Here is a 5,600-nt window from a genome sequence, read left to right as displayed (position 1 = left end):
ATATATATATATATATATATATATATATATATATATATATATATATATATATATATATATATATATATATATATATATGTATACAAACGTATATATATATATAAGTAATCAAACTAAAAGTAAAACATTACAATCCAAATAACATCAACACCCATTAAAAAAAGCCATTTAGTAAATAAAATCAATTCAGTTTTGAACGACAGCAACACACAAATTAAATGAAAAGTATATGTTGAATTAAAAATGAGTACGCATAATCTGTGCTTTTAATTCATTCACAGATAGGACGTCTCCTCATTTTCCAGTTTATGAGGAATAAAGTTCCCTTGAAACAAACACAGGAAGTAAATGAATTATTCATATCTAAATCAGATTAAAGACTTGCAACTAAACTCTCTCTTAATTATGATCGTTGTTCCTTAATCAAGTGTCAGCCTCTTAATGTGCTGACGAGACGCCGTGATCGATGTCCAAGTGAGGTCATGTGACCCCGAGTGTCGCCAGCCAAGTGGAAAGTGTTATTGTCACATATCGATCATGACCACACTCTGACTGAAGGAGGAGCAGAGCAGTGATGTCATGTCCACTTGTCTTCAACGACATAGAGGAGTGATGTCATGTCCACTTGTCTTCAACGACATAGAGCAGTGATGTCATGTCCACTTGTCTTCAACGACATAGAGCAGTGATGTCATGTCCACTTGTCTTCAACGACATAGAGCAGTGATGTCATGTCCACTTGTCTTCAACGACATAGAGCAGTGATGTCATGTCCACTTGTCTTCAACGACATAGAGCAGTGATGTCATGTCCACTTGTCTTCAACGACATAGAGCAGTGATGTCATGTCCACTTGTCTTCAACGACATAGAGCAGTGATGTCATGTCCACTTGTCTTCAACGACATAGAGCAGTGATGTCATGTCCACTTGTCTTCAACGACATAGCGCAGTGATGTCATGTCCACTTGTCTTCAACGACATAGAGGAGTGATGTCATGTCCACTTGTCTTCAACGACATAGAGCAGTGATGTCATGTCCACTTGTCTTCAACGACATAGAGCAGTGATGTCATGTCCACTTTTCTTCAACGACATAGAGGAGTGATGTCATGTCCACTTGTCTTCAACGACATAGAGCAGTGATGTCATGTCCACTTGTCTTCAACGACATAGAGGAGTGATGTCATGTCCACTTGTCTTCAACGACATAGAGCAGTGATGTCATGTCCACTTGTCTTCAACGACATAGAGGAGTGATGTCATGTCCACTTGTCTTCAACGACATAGAGGAGTGATGTCATGTCCACTTGTCTTCAACGACATAGAGCAGTGATGTCATGTCCACTTGTCTTCAACGACATAGAGGAGTGATGTCATGTCCACTTGTCTTCAACGACATAGAGGAGTGATGTCATGTCCACTTGTCTTCAACGACATAGAGGAGTGATGTCATGTCCACTTGTCTTCAACGACATAGAGGAGTGATGTCATGTCCACTTGTCTTCAACGACATAGAGGAGTGATGTCATGTCCACTTGTCTTCAACGACATAGAGGAGTGATGTCATGTCCACTTGTCTTCAACGACATAGAGCAGTGATGTCATGTCCACTTGTCTTCAACGACATGGAGCAGTGATGTCATGTCCACTTGTCTTCAACGACATAGAGCAGTGATGTCATGTCCACTTGTCTTCAACGACATAGAGTGATGTCATGTCCACTTGTCTTCAACGACATAGAGCAGTGATGTCATGTCCACTTGTCTTCAACGACATAGAGTGATGTCATGTCCACTTGTCTTCAACGACATAGAGGAGTGATGTCATGTCCACTTGTCTTCAACGACATAGAGGAGTGATGTCATGTCCACTTGTCTTCAACGACATAGAGGAGTGATGTCATGTCCACTTGTCTTCAACGACATAGAGGAGTGATGTCATGTCCACTTGTCTTCAACGACATAGAGCAGTGATGTCATGTCCACTTGTCTTCAACGACATAGAGGAGTGATGTCATGTCCACTTGTCTTCAACGACATAGAGGAGTGATGTCATGTCCACTTGTCTTCAACGACATAGAGGAGTGATGTCATGTCCACTTGTCTTCAACGACATAGAGGAGTGATGTCATGTCCACTTGTCTTCAACGACATAGAGCAGTGATGTCATGTCCACTTGTCTTCAACGACATAGAGCGGTGATGTCATGTCCACTTGTCTTCAACGACATAGAGCAGTGATGTCATGTCCACTTGTCTTCAACGACATAGAGCAGTGATGTCATGTCCACTTGTCTTCAACGACATAGAGCAGTGATGTCATGTCCACTTGTCTTCAACGACATAGAGGAGTGATGTCATGTCCACTTGTCTTCAACGACATAGAGCAGTGATGTCATGTCCACTTGTCTTCAACGACATAGAGGAGTGATGTCATGTCCACTTGTCTTCAACGACATAGAGCAGTGATGTCATGTCCACTTGTCTTCAACGACATAGAGCAGTGATGTCATGTCCACTTGTCTTCAACGACATAGAGCAGTGATGTCATGTCCACTTGTCTTCAACGACATGGAGCAGTGATGTCATGTCCACTTGTCTTCAACGACATAGAGGAGTGATGTCATGTCCACTTGTCTTCAACGACATAGAGGAGTGATGTCATGTCCACTTGTCTTCAACGACATAGAGGAGTGATGTCATGTCCACTTGTCTTCAACGACATAGAGGAGTGATGTCATGTCCACTTGTCTTCAACGACATAGAGCAGTGATGTCATGTCCACTTGTCTTCAACGACATAGAGGAGTGATGTCATGTCCACTTGTCTTCAACGACATAGAGGAGTGATGTCATGTCCACTTGTCTTCAACGACATAGAGGAGTGATGTCATGTCCACTTGTCTTCAACGACATAGAGGAGTGATGTCATGTCCACTTGTCTTCAACGACATAGAGCAGTGATGTCATGTCCACTTGTCTTCAACGACATAGAGCGGTGATGTCATGTCCACTTGTCTTCAACGACATAGAGCAGTGATGTCATGTCCACTTGTCTTCAACGACATAGAGCAGTGATGTCATGTCCACTTGTCTTCAACGACATAGAGCAGTGATGTCATGTCCACTTGTCTTCAACGACATAGAGGAGTGATGTCATGTCCACTTGTCTTCAACGACATAGAGCAGTGATGTCATGTCCACTTGTCTTCAACGACATAGAGGAGTGATGTCATGTCCACTTGTCTTCAACGACATAGAGGAGTGATGTCATGTCCACTTGTCTTCAACGACATAGAGCAGTGATGTCATGTCCACTTGTCTTCAACGACATAGAGGAGTGATGTCATGTCCACTTGTCTTCAACGACATAGAGCAGTGATGTCATGTCCACTTGTCTTCAACGACATAGAGGAGTGATGTCATGTCCACTTGTCTTCAACGACATAGAGGAGTGATGTCATGTCCACTTGTCTTCAACGACATAGAGCAGTGATGTCATGTCCACTTGTCTTCAACGACATAGAGGAGTGATGTCATGTCCACTTGTCTTCAACGACATAGAGCAGTGATGTCATGTCCACTTGTCTTCAACGACATAGAGGAGTGATGTCATGTCCACTTGTCTTCAACGACATAGAGCAGTGATGTCATGTCCACTTGTCTTCAACGACATAGAGGAGTGATGTCATGTCCACTTGTCTTCAACGACATAGAGCAGTGATGTCATGTCCACTTGTCTTCAACGACATAGAGGAGTGATGTCATGTCCACTTGTCTTCAACAACATAGAGCAGTGATGTCATGTCCACTTGTCTTCAACGACATAGAGGAGTGATGTCATGTCCACTTGTCTTCAACAACATAGAGCAGTGATGTCATGTCCACTTGTCTTCAACAACATAGAGCAGTGATGTCATGTCCACTTGTCTTCAACGACATAGAGGAGTGATGTCATGTCCACTTGTCTTCAACGACATAGAGCAGTGATGTCATGTCCACTTGTCTTCAACGACATAGAGGAGTGATGTCATGTCCACTTGTCTTCAACAACATAGAGCAGTGATGTCATGTCCACTTGTCTTCAACGACATAGAGGAGTGATGTCATGTCCACTTGTCTTCAACGACATAGAGCAGTGATGTCATGTCCACTTGTTCACTTATTGTAAAGAAGTGCTGATAGTACAGCAGGACTTTCCCAGTCAATCATCAAGTTACAAGTACAGCTGCAAAGAAACGGACATTATTTTAAACATCTTCATATAGCCATGATGATAATGTTATGTCATATACTGTCTTAATGTACACGTTACATGTCCTCTTTAATCACTGGGGTTTATTGAAAGTAATAAAATGTGTTTTCTCATGTCCACTTGTCTTCAACGACATAGAGCAGTGATGTCATGTCCACTTGTCTTCAACGACATAGAGTGATGTCATGTCCACTTGTCTTCAACGACATAGAGCAGTGATGTCATGTCCACTTGTCTTCAACGACATAGAGTGATGTCATGTCCACTTGTCTTCAACGACATAGAGGAGTGATGTCATGTCCACTTGTCTTCAACGACATAGAGGAGTGATGTCATGTCCACTTGTCTTCAACGACATAGAGGAGTGATGTCATGTCCACTTGTCTTCAACGACATAGAGGAGTGATGTCATGTCCACTTGTCTTCAACGACATAGAGGAGTGATGTCATGTCCACTTGTCTTCAACGACATAGAGCAGTGATGTCATGTCCACTTGTCTTCAACGACATAGAGGAGTGATGTCATGTCCACTTGTCTTCAACGACATAGAGGAGTGATGTCATGTCCACTTGTCTTCAACGACATAGAGGAGTGATGTCATGTCCACTTGTCTTCAACGACATAGAGGAGTGATGTCATGTCCACTTGTCTTCAACGACATAGAGCAGTGATGTCATGTCCACTTGTCTTCAACGACATAGAGCAGTGATGTCATGTCCACTTGTCTTCAACGACATAGAGCAGTGATGTCATGTCCACTTGTCTTCAACGACATAGAGGAGTGATGTCATGTCCACTTGTCTTCAACGACATAGAGGAGTGATGTCATGTCCACTTGTCTTCAACGACATAGAGCAGTGATGTCATGTCCACTTGTCTTCAACGACATAGAGCAGTGATGTCATGTCCACTTGTCTTCAACGACATAGAGGAGTGATGTCATGTCCACTTGTCTTCAACGACATAGAGGAGTGATGTCATGTCCACTTGTCTTCAACGACATAGAGCAGTGATGTCATGTCCACTTGTCTTCAACGACATAGAGGAGTGATGTCATGTCCACTTGTCTTCAACGACATAGAGTAGTGATGTCATGTCCACTTGTCTTCAACGACATAGAGCAGTGATGTCATGTCCACTTGTCTTCAACGACATAGAGGAGTGATGTCATGTCCACTTGTCTTCAACGACATAGAGCAGTGATGTCATGTCCACTTGTCTTCAACGACATAGAGCAGTGATGTCATGTCCACTTGTCTTCAACGACATAGAGGAGTGATGTCATGTCCACTTGTCTTCAACGACATAGAGCAGTGATGTCATGTCCACTTGTCTTCAACGACAT

The sequence above is a fragment of the Entelurus aequoreus genome, linkage group LG20, assembly GCF_033978785.1.
Source record: "Entelurus aequoreus isolate RoL-2023_Sb linkage group LG20, RoL_Eaeq_v1.1, whole genome shotgun sequence".
Lineage (NCBI taxonomy): Eukaryota > Metazoa > Chordata > Actinopteri > Syngnathiformes > Syngnathidae > Entelurus > Entelurus aequoreus.
This window is presented reverse-complemented; position numbering follows the sequence as displayed.